The sequence below is a fragment of the Phodopus roborovskii genome, unplaced genomic scaffold (genome assembly GCF_943737965.1).
Source record: "Phodopus roborovskii unplaced genomic scaffold, PHOROB, whole genome shotgun sequence".
In the NCBI taxonomy this organism is placed as follows: domain Eukaryota; kingdom Metazoa; phylum Chordata; class Mammalia; order Rodentia; family Cricetidae; genus Phodopus; species Phodopus roborovskii.
In genome coordinates, this window is record NW_026126461.1 from 4338194 (window position 1) to 4350733 (window position 12540).

A 12540-nucleotide genomic window follows, 5' to 3' on the forward strand; every position below is an offset into this window, starting at 1 on the left:
TCTGACATTTGGGTGGAGCTGGCCGATAGCAGCTCTGAAGTGATTTCCCAGCTCTACATCCTGGCCAGCTGCAGGGGATTCTCTTAACTATCATTCCATTAAGCAATTAGAAGGCCATTTTCTTTGAAGTCTTGATAGATCTTTTTTTTTCTTTTCAGATTACAGTTTGAGGTCAGAGAAGAACCAGGAGGAGTCTACAGGCGTGCACGCATCCTATCTGGAAGCCTTCCACTCCTCCCAGACCCATCTTGGGCCATCCTGAACCCAGCTGGTTTACAGCTTGGTCAAGCTCAGGCTGGGAACATTGCCTTTTCCCAATGGGCAGTTATTTCATGCATGGAGTTTATCACTGGTAGGGAAGAGAAAGCATCCTGACTGCCTTAGGATCAAAGTCAATGAAGCTATTTCTCAAGTAAGAACAGAACGAAAGATGTATGGGAACCAAGTGCATAAAGCAGTCAGGAAAAAGTCTATCCGGGTGCATGAATACAAGCAGTGATTCTTATCAACTTCTAAGATGTGTTTTTCCCATAAGATTATAGTCTTGTATCCGTTAAAATATTACCAGGAGGCAGAAGCCACACAGTCATTTAAACAGGGTCAGCGGGGTGTAAAAATTTCTCAGAAACACAAAGGGGCTGGGTGGTGAGAAGTAAAAGCTAGCAAAGTTGGGAGCAGCATGTGTAAGGAACAGCCACTCTTCCTGGGGCTGAGACAATGCTTAGGGAGAGCCCACTCCCCCTCACACCCTCCACAAGGGTTTAGAATATTCTGGCCTGCTGGAGAAGACACCGATTCGTCTCACTATGTGGCACAGAATGGCTATGTGACAGTATCCATGGAGCTCACTGAATTATCAGCCTCTAAACCTTGTTGAACTCTGTTCTTTGGGACTCCAGGCAATGCTGTTCATGAGGAGGCATCTTGACAAAAGGACTGTCACAAAGTCATCCACCTGAAGACACCGTGGGGCATGTGTGGTCGCCACGTGTCACCTGCGCCTGCCATTGGCACAGCTTTTCCTTCTGCAGAAACACCAGTGGAGAAAACACCAGTGCTGTAGAAGGTTGTGTGCCCAGGAAGCGCCAAGCTACGGGAGCTTGGCGGAATGCCCTGCAGCAAAGAAGGGAACACCTCTTCAATCACAACATTCTAGAGACTTCTACTGTCAAACATTGTGTTCATAGGCAGGGGAAAATAGTGAAAGAACTCTTTTTTCCCCCTGATCAGGCAGTGAAGGGTAAATCTGGAGCTGAAAAACAAGCCAGTAACTGACCTAATATGTCCCTTTGACTACTAAGTCACCATGTGCATCCTTTTATGCATATCCAAACTTCCCTAACACCAAAGGATGCAGTGACTTGGCTTCTATGAAGAAGTTGTCACCTTCTCCCCAAAATGGCAAGACAATTAATTAGTCCCAACAGTAGTCATGTTGATCATTGCTATATTAGCTCTCCTCGTATATTTTAGCATAATCTCGTTGGGTTTTTTTTTTTTTCTTAAATCACAAAGTTCCCTTCCAATAACTTGTGCATAAAATAACAAATACAAAAATTCTGTACATTATCGTATGTAAATAGAATATAGGCAAAACATCTACTACCTTGTTCTTGTAGCACTGTGAGAAGCTGTGCTACCGCCATCTATGGATTACTTCCTTCTACACTGTTCATATTTCCTTCTCTTGGGAGGACAGCTGCTGTTCTGGGTCTTTACATGGTTGAGGATCTTTAGTCTTCACTCACGAAGAGTTTAAGTCCTTGCCCGTCTTCTTTTTCTTTGTTTTCTGCCTTTTCATTGTCTTCACTACTCTGCCCTATTTACTTTGTCACTAGTTGGTTTTTACTAATGAAGGTACTAAGAGGCTCTGGGGTCTGCATTGCTCTGGGCATGCTCCTCCTTGTCCCCATTATGTAGTACCAAGGAGGTCTCCTTGATGATCAGGATCAATGGCTCCACACAGCAGACTGACTCCTTTAATGGTCTGCCCTGAGGCTGGCATCAGGCCACACATGGCCACCTGTGGGTATTGTCGAGCTCAGTAGACATAATTATACCCTAGATGAAAGCACTCTTGCCAAGAGGTCCAAACTCTCCAAGCCTGCAAACCTCTAAGCTGCAGAGAGGCAGCCTGAGCCTTGGAGGCATGTGCTCTGGCCATATTTGTCTCTGATTGGATTAACATGGGCATCCTACAAGACAGCCTTCTAAGAAATAGTTTGTAAAGCAATCTTAGGAATGTGATGAGAACAAAAGACACAGCAGAAACAAAAGAATAAATCAATTATGAAAATTTTAAACCACAAATATAGGAGCAGAACATTTATTCAATATTTTTCATTTGAAATTCTCATAAATTTCATCCCTTAAAACAGTAGTATTTGACTGCTTTTTTCCTTCTTTACAGAAGGAAAACTGAAGAATCCTGTTGTAGAATATTAGGAAAAGATGTGTTACATTTTCTTATGCTGCAGAATATTACTTCAACTATGTAAAGCCGTGTTATATTTGTTTATGTTGTATTTGTTTAATTGTGTAAAGCTGTGCTGCATCTGTTTCTCCTTGCCTGCCTAAGGCACCTGATTGGTCTAATAAAGAGCTGAATGTCCAATAGCAAGGCAGAGAAAGGATAGGAGGGGCTGCCAGGCAGAGAGGCTGAACAGAAGGAGAAATCTAAGCTTCAGAAGAGAAAAGGAGCAGGAGAAGAGAGGGGAGAATGAGGGGCTCACCTGGGTCCAGAAGCCAGAAACCTGCCAGGCAGACGTGAGAAGCAGTGAATGTCAGACACGCAGACGTAAGGAAGGTAGTAAGCCCTGAGACAAAAGGTAGATAAAGAGAAACAGGTTAACTTAATAGAGCTAGCCAGAAACGGGCCTAAGCTAAGACTGAACGTTCTAAACTAATAATAAGTCTCTGTGTCATGATTTGGGAGCAGATTGGTGGTCCCCCAGGAGCCACATGGCAGACATGGCCTTAGCATTATGTTTACTATTTTGTCACCAAAGTCCCACCTGACAGGTAGCTGTTAAATTACACATACTGTAAACTAAAAGACTCTAGGCTATATTAGTGTTTCTGTATGATAAATTATAAAAAAGGAATAAAATAAGAAATGAGGCCAACTTTAATCTATACTTAACAACTCCAGACTGGTGGAATTTTTTATGACCTAGTTGGGTATTCCTGACAATTTTGTTTCAGACATTCCTTGAGTAGGAGTAGTATTTGATCATTTTTCTCAGTTTTTCTGAGACAGTTCTCCCATAGCCCAGGTTGACCTCAAACTCACGGTATAACTAAGCAAGATTTTAAACTCCTGATCTACCTTCCCCCAAGTTCTGGAATTACACGTGTGTGCACCACACCCATCAAGAGCGATTTTCATTTGATCACATTAGCAGGGATTTTGAAATGTTATCCTATGGATTTAAACAGCTGTTTTGGTACTTTATTAGAGTTAGAGGCTTTCCAACAGCACGTACAGTAGTGACCTTACACACCCAACTGCGTGGTCCCTGTGCAGAGAGCCTGGGGACTCAGAGCAGGACTATGTCAGATTCACTGACCTTTTCATGCCTGTGTTCCCTTTTTAGCGCCGCTGTGACTAGCCAAAGCCCTCTGTGCTAGCAGCAGCACTGTGGCTTGGTTTGAGCCTCTTGGAGTGGGTTAGGGGTGCCCAACTGAGGCCCTGTGTGTTCATTCGGACTCATCTATATTCACCATTATGATTTTTTTTTCTCCGCTTTGAAAAGCTAGGTGATGTCTCAAACACCTGGGATGTCCTGCACTGCAGACTGCTCTGCGTCTTTCCCGGTCGATAAGGATCTGCGCTGCCACTGAGTAGCCAATCCCCTAACGCTGCCCTCCTTATACTTGAAGCAAACCAAACACACTGCCAATGCATGTGTGCAGAACTCGCAGTTTCTAGGGTACCGGAGAGACATTCTGATAAATTTGACCTCTTATCTGGATGGCTACTTTCACTTTTACTGTGTAGGCTTTTTTATTTTTATTTTTTAATTTAATTTTATTTTTTGAGTTACCAGTTGCTGAATGAACTTAACTGAAAAGCTGTGTTTGTGTGGTTTGAATGTGGAACGTACGTCCTCCACTGGTTTAAATACTTGAATACTTGCTCCCCAGCCCTCGGCCATGGTGGACAAGGTTGGGGACCCCTAAGGAGGTGGAGCCTCAGTGGAGGGTGTGGACCACAGGGCATGGGCTTGGAGGTTGTATAGCTCAGCTCCACGTACACTTCCTCTCTGCTTCTTGAGTGTTGATGCCGTGTGACTAGCGAGCTCCTGCCCTTGCCGCCACGCCTTGCTTGAATGCTGCCATGTCTTGCCTCTATGACGGACTGTGTCCCTCTGGAACCATGAGCCAAAATGAACCTTCTCCCTTAAGATGCTGTCGGGTATTTTGTTTTGTTTTGTTTTTTAGCGCAGCAACCGAAAGTGACTAAGGCAGATCCATTGCAATCACCTGGTTGTTTTACAATGTGTTAAATTTTTCGCTAGGCTTCTCGTTGCTCATAAATGTTACTATTGTTCTAGTTGGAGGTTTTCTGTGTACAAACAATTTGGAAAGAAGTAAACATGGGAAATCATTTCACTTTCACACACCAATTGGTTTGGTTTTTATACATCCACTCGGTTTTTCTTCTTGCAAACCATAGTGTTCTTTCTTTTAAAAGTTTTGTGTCTTTACAGGGCATTGAGGAGAACTTGAGAAAAGTTCAGTTCCTCTCTTGACTACAATAAAATCAGTATGAATGATACCAGAGGTCAGCGGGGTGGGTCCCTGTGCTGGGTTGCAGGAAATGGTCATGAGGACTGGAGGAATAAGAACTCACAATGTGGCTGAGCTTGAGTGTGGCTGGGGAGTTGGAGAACTTTGTCCGTTTAAAGAAACTCACAAGGGTGATGGGTGCACACAGCTCAGTGGCAAAGCACTTGCCTACCACTCCACAGACAACAAAACACAAAGAGAAAGTGCAGAACCAGATTCTAATTAAGTTCTCAATAAAGCAAAGGCTCCTGTCCTCCCATCACAGAACACATAGAGCTGTGTGTGGCTATTGTGGCCAACACACCCTGACCTTGAGGACTGTGCCTAGCAGAATGATTCTAGAACTTCACCAGCACTGAGTAGGGATGGGGAGGGGAGTGTCCCAGCAGACCAGGTGAGTCACCCAATGTCTTTCAATAGCACTCTGAGCAGGCTCTCACTCCAGGTCATGCAGCTTCTGGTTTTGGCCACTGATTCAACACTGACTCATGGAGGGATGAACCATCAGCCCCCACAGCCTCTATCCACTGCTGAGATCACCCATCCCACCTATGTGGACTCTCAGAGCCAACATCCTGGGTCTTTTGAGCCTAAGGGAACCAAGATACCTTCACACCCTTCCACTGGCTGTTGTAGATCAGCAGATGCATCCAGTAAAAGGCTAGGGCAGCTTGTTAGAGGTGAGGTGGATGTCCAATCCACTCCAGAGCTGGTCCTGGTTCCCTACTGTCCCCTCAGCAAATTTCCTATGTACAGCATCTCCTTGGATCCCCAAGTACATCTTCCATAGCTTAAGCCAACACCAGTTCTATGTCTCTGAAATGTATTTGTTCCCACGTAAACAAAAAGGAGAGGAATAAGAAGCTCAAAAAAACAGAGGGGTAAAGCAGGCTACCAGGGATGCCTAACAAGCTCTAACTTCATGCTAGACCTACAAATTATGGCTTTATTTCTTTAATTTCAGATGTGTTAAACTATAGTGCATTACAATAAAAAGATAAGTTACTATGGAGGAGTTGGCTGACTACCATTTCTGAGGGTTGAAAATCTAAGCAACTGCATTAGTTTCATTTCCTGTTGCTGTGGTAAAATGCCAAATAAAAGCCTCTTTTAAAAAAGAGGGTTTATTTCACCTCACAGTTCCAGGTGACTTGAGCTCGTAACAGGAGCTTGAAGGGGTTAGTCACACCACATCCGTAATCAGGAAGAGAGCAATGAGTGCACACTGAATTTTTTCAGCTTGCTTTCAGCTTTCTCTGCTCCTATATATTCCAGGATCCCCTGCCCAGGGAATAATGCGGCCCACAGTAGGCAGCTCTTTGCACCTCAATGTAATCAAAATGATCCCCCCCACATATGCTCGCAGGCCAAACTAGACAACCCCTCATTGAAACTGCCCCCCTAGGTGATTCTGGACTGTCAAGTTGACAATTAAAACTGGCCACCACCGTAACCCAGACAAAAATCCCCATAAAAATCATCTGCAGTTTGTCAGGCAGGCAGAGCTGGGAATGAGTATCCTCATGGTGCAAGCAGCCAAAGGAGCCAGCACTTTTGATTGCACTTGAAGAAAGGAGGTAAAGTGATGGGTGACAAGGATGTGCTTTGAGATGTGTGGCTTGCTGAATTCTAGTTTACTTCACTACAATTCAGCATGAAAAGACCAGCAGGGCAGCAGAACCTGATGGCACACTCTGAGACCCAGTCACTTGACATCAGTCACCAGCAAAGTGAGAAAGTAACTAGAGATGTCAGCAAAGCCCGCCTCTGGCCTTCTTTAGCACTGCGCGGTTCACAGACATGCAGGTAGAAAAATCTATGCACATTATATAAAAAATAAATGCATCTCAAAAAATATCTTAAAGCCAGCATGCTCAGATTTTCATAGAAATCAAAAGAGAAAAAGAGACTTGAGAAGTGGGAAATTCTGTGGTCAGTGATTGGCAGCAATTTCTTTTCTATAATTACTTTTTTTGTTTGTTTGTTTGGATAAAGATCAAAATACAGTGAACCCATCTTTCCTTCGTGAACCTAAGTCAGAAAAGCAGCAAGATGATTAAGGGCATAGCGTGGATAAATAAGAATCTGGAAAAAACGAATAGGCTGATGGATGTTTATTCAGGGAGAAATCACTCACACGAGAAACAGATGACTGTCAGAAGTTTCCTGTCCCAAGGATGCCTCTGGATGCCCTCTGTCTCTGACCAGGAAGCAAGAGAGAGTGCTGGGACCCAGGACCCCAGACCTAGTTCCTTTAGGTCATGCCTGCACCTGTCCCAATGCAACAGGTGTGGGCGGGGTGGATATCTCACAACAAGGGTATGCAAAAGAGAGGGATGGAGTGAATAAAGACATAACAAGTGTTGTGCTTAACTTATCATACCAATTGGAATTTAAAGTAATTAGGATCATCATTACAAAATGCCTGGTTAAAAAAGAAAACCAATGAATCCTTCTTGTTGAAAAAGTTACAGAGAGAAAGATAATGCATATGCTAGGAAAGGCAATTCGGTTTAATCTCTGAAAAGAGGGATTTGTCCCATGTATTCCAGCCTAGTCAAAGGGCTCCTAGAAAATTATTCTAAAAGACTGTCAATCACATGGATGAAGCTGTTCATCAACATATAATAGAGTGAAAACTTGAGAGAAATGAATATGATCGTAAATAAGTGAACTAGACTCCTACGAGTTGTCCTTGACCTCCACAAGAGAGTCTCCGCACAGCCTACATCTCCCCACACATGGAATAAATAAGTCTAATAAAAGTTAATAAATAAATAACCCACCAAGGAGACAGTCCAGCTGCTGTGATACAAACCATGCGACATGACAGCATCTCTAGGCTGGAGAAAATCTTTCCATCTAACTTTGGGTAAAGATGAAATACACTTCCATGTCCATCTACATACGGATATAAAGAAAACTCTGATCTATGATAGGTAAAGAGCTGTATCCAAACTCATAAAAAGATAGGACTAAGCACAGGTCATGTGACAAAGAGCACACAAATTTTTTAGTGTTATGATATAATGTATTAAGCCATTTTATGCTACTATAATATATCTGAGGCCCTTAAACTTGATATTTAAGAAAGAGATTTATTTAGCTCATAGTTATGAAGGTTCGGGATACAGTTCCTGGTTGAAAGTGACTCTAGTGATTGCTTCAGGACAGACGGCATCATAGTGATGGGCTTGTGTGGATTCGTAAACAAGAGTGCAACAGGCAGGAAGCAGGGCTTCTCTTACAACAACTAGAGCAATAGAGAACGGGACAGGACCCCACAAAAACCACATTAAGCCCTTCTGACAGCAGCTTCCCCATGATCTAAAGTCCAGGGGCCACCACCTGCCAACACTGACACCCTGGGGTCTTCTAGGAGATAAACTCTCAGGGACAAGTTTCATCAAAACCATTCCAGATGGGGTGGAAAGAGCGCTCAGTGGTTAACAGCACCTTCTGCTATCATAGGAGACCTGGGTTCAGGTCCCAGCATCCACACTGGGTGGCTCACAGGGATTCCGGGTCCAGATGATCCTTAGGCACTGCACTCACGTAGCAAGCAGGCACACACACACACACACACACACACACACACACACGCACACACACACACACACACACACACACACACAGAGACATACACATAAACACACACAAAGAGAGAGAGAGAGAGAAATGTTTAAGTTAATATTAATTAAAAATTTAAAAAGCCAAGCTGGGCGTTGGTGGCACACGCCTTTAATTCCAGCATTTGGGAAGCAGAGGCAGGCGGCGGATCTCTGAGTTCGAGACCAGCCTGGTCTATAGAGCTAGTTCCAGGACAGGCTCCAAAGCAATCTTGAAAAAATAAATAAATATCAAACAAACAAATAAATAAGCCATGGCATACTATAACATTTCATTTTACCAAGAGATCATAAACTAAAAATAATAGAAATATTCAATCATAAGAAAGAGAGCAGAAAAATTACTATGGTTTTACTTAAGAAAAGAATGAGAAGTTAAAAGAAAGACATTGAGGTCTCCAGCCAGCCATGGATTGTGGAAACTGAACCAACATCATCACTCTGTTGTTTTGTCTTCTCCCAGTGTCTCTTAAGTCACATTTATTTGCTTTGTGGTAAGCATACTGTTAAAGACAGTTTTGTCTCTTTTCCTCTGAAACATGTAAGAAATAGTTCAGAAAAGATGCGAGGACTGTTTTGCAATCATATGAAAACAAAATTTCACTGTCAAAAGCTTAGGGCTCCTTCTCATCAAATCCTGGTTCCCACCTTCGCTGATACTCCATGCTTGTATTCCCTCTGTGATCAGATGGCTCGCAACTTGCTTTGAGCTTACCTGGGTACACGGATGGTAAGACTTTGTGTAATTTACCTGTATATATAAAATCAACCCCGGCCGGTGAGATAGCCGGTGTAAACCTGATGACCTGAGGTGCTGGAACCCATGATGAAAGCAGAGAACGTTCCTTTGTAGAGAGCTTGACTCTCTGAAGTAATCCTCAGGCCTCCACATATGGGCAAGGTTGTACACGTCCTTATGTACTTGCGCTCTTGTACGTGTGCACACGCATGTGCGCGCATGCGCGCACACACACACACATAAATAAATAAATAAATAATTTTTAAATTTAAATTTTTAAAAAGAAACAAACCTTTACTTTAAAAAAAAATAACTGACAGAATTATTGAAAAGTCATTTTATTCTGGAACAAGTAATATAAAGCAGTTGTGTTTCTGTCCCAAGTGACCTCATGTGGTTTCCATGGTGACAGGTCTATTTCTGTGGAAACAGCTTTTGCATGGATCGCTGGCAGCCTGGGTTCAATACCACTTCTATACTTGGTGCCCTGTTTGAATTGTCAGGAATGAATGATGGGGAGTTTGGATCAACTACCAAGTGCGGTTTGCCAAAGAAAATAGCTCAGAAGCCATCGTGTTGGGTAAGGCATTTGACTTCTGGAAGTTTCCAGACCTCATCTCTAATATATCAAGAACAACTCTAGAAATAGTTTCACTTCTGGCAAAATGGGTCCACTTTGGCCCCGTCATCCGTTAAAATGTGTAGGGGCTTGTGTAGCCTCTTCACAGAGCTCGGCTGACCCCAAGGGAATGGCACAGTGACTTCAGCCCCTCGGCCATCTCCTTTCCCCCAGGTGTCTTCAATGGAGACTGTTTCCTCCCACATTTGCCTTCCTTCTCGCCCTCTCTGTTGTCCTGGACACCCTGTGGCCTCCCCTACAGCCTCTTCTTTGTTGTTATAGGGTGCAGTCTTGATAGCCTCTTCCTTTGCTGTCCTGAAGAAACAAAGACTCAACTCTGGGATCTTCCACACTGCGTGAGTTCAAAACCCAGCTTAGCTTCTTTCTGGCCATGGGATTCAGGGGAAATCATGTCTTTCTCTGTAACTGGAGTCATGGGGGGTCCAGCTCCACTGGGAGCACAACTGCAGAGCACAGAGTCTGCCCACACTTGATCTGTTGTTAGATAACAGGAAGGGGCAGCCCCGTGCTGAACGCTTGCGTGCAAACAACCACTGTGCATCCTTAACCTTACCAAGACCCTGCCAACATCTGTCCCGTGACTGACAGCATCATACACCAGCTTGCTCCAGAACCACTCTCTTCTCTCTGATCATCTCCATCACTCATCCTAACAGTGAAGGTGACTTCATAAGCACAGACCACCCCAGCAACCCTCTGAAGTCTACATAAAGGAAATGGCCATCAATTAGGCGGAAGTGGCACCTGGGTTCAGGTGCTCCGAGCTGTAAAATTATTCACTTGGCTCAGGAACAATCACAACTATGTAAAAAACGATCCAATTAGTGCATATGCAAATGAAGCCACCAGGGAAATGCTGCCTGGTGTGGGCTTGAAAGGATTAAATAAATGCCAGGATTTCTGCCTGTGAATATAGGCAGGCAGGCTCCTAAGGTCTTATGATTTTCCATTGCTCGACCATTAGCAGAAGGCTGGCTGCAAAACTCCAGGCAGAAGTTTGAAAGTTTTTTCCATACTGGGCCACTCCCTGCCAAGTGGGGAAAGGAATGAACGGTCAGCCTCTGTTCCCGTGCCTGCTGGCAGAGTCCCTGGAGGTTGCGGCATCCTGTCTGGGATGACCAGGGACAGCTGCTCACCCTCTACTCTCAGAAGAAGCATGGCTCTGTCTTCTCCTTGCTTCTGGAAAGAGGCAGGCTCTTGCCTACAAGCCTGTTCTGAGGCTAGGGCCCCAGGCCTGCCCCTGTCCCAGGAGCAGGCTCCAACTACCCTGACTTCCCAACTGGTCCTCCCCCCTAGCCTCTCTTCATCTCAGGATGCACCTGAGAAGTAGCTACTGCTGCAAGATACTTATAGATTATTCTGTTCAACAGAGGGGTTTGCGGGGGGGGGCTAGGGGGGCAGGTGTGCTCCAAAGAAATTAAAACATTGTTTCCAGGTGCGAACCAGCATTTCCCACCCAGCCAGCTGCCTGACACCTCTAATACTAGAACGCAAGTGTGACTGCCATCTGCAGCTGTCAGGGATGTCTTGCTAGCTGCTGGGACAGGGTGTGTGTGGGGGGGGTCCACACATGGTCCCCGCTTGTCCCCCTGCTCTCTAGCTGTACTATATTATCTGGCTAGCAGAACATCCACTTATCCCTGGGTAGACTGTAAGGGAGCCTTGAAGCTTGCCTTCAGCAGACAGCAAGTGGCAGAAAGGACAGGGGTCGCTCCCTCTGTCCAGGCCCCTGGATGGAGAATAACTACTATATAATAGCCCATGCTTGAGCAAAGCAGTTGGGCAGATCTGGGGGAAATGGGGCATCTTTGTCATTAAAACGCCTCTTAGCAGCTTGCATCAGCAACAGTGGGGGTAAGTGCTGGATTCATCACCTGATTCATCCATTCCAGACCTGCCAGCCTGCTATGCTGGCCAGGCTATCAATACCATGGAGATTCAGGACACATCACTTGCTCCAGCCCCGCCCCCATCTCCTTACAAACCTCAGCATGGGGGTTAGGGGGGATGGAGGGGTGTACCTGTTGTGACATGTCTCCTGATATCCAAGCAGTCTCTCTGATTTCCAGTAGCCTTTGTGCACTCTGTGTGAAGGCCACACAACTTTCACCTTATCTCAGAACTTCATGGCAAGTAAGACCAGCTGGGGGATGAGACTCCAAGCTTGAAGTTCTCATTTTTCAAACTGCTAACTCTGACAACTTCAGGGCAAACCAGACAGCTAGTAGGCACAGAGGAAGTCTTCCTCCAGGCGGTGGTCCGTGGGCCTAAAGTTAGAGGATGGTAACAGGAGGAGAGGGCATCTGCAGAGGGGCAGTTTGAAGAACCCCAATGGTGAGGGGCCAGGGCAGGTCAGCAGACATGAGAGGAGCAACAGGGACAAACACTGTGTGGAGACATCCTCTGGGAACTGGCAGCTGACAGAGAAGCATCCTGGGATGGCTCTGTTGTCTGGGAGCAAGTAGAAAGCAATCACCATGCTGTGACCAGTGACAGCCAGGCCTGGCCATGTGCACCTCAGACATGTGGCCTGGATGACCCCAGGTCACTTGTTATCTGTTACTCTATGTTCCATCTATTAAAAGAAAAATGGAAAGAGAGAAATCTCAAGGATGGACAGTGACCTTGGAGAAACCCTCATCTGGCTGGCAGTTGCTAAGCCCACCCCCCATCTCTTCCCACCACTTCGGTTCGGTTCTACGTTCTTTTCCAACCCTTTTGGGGCTTTGAAGAACACTGGT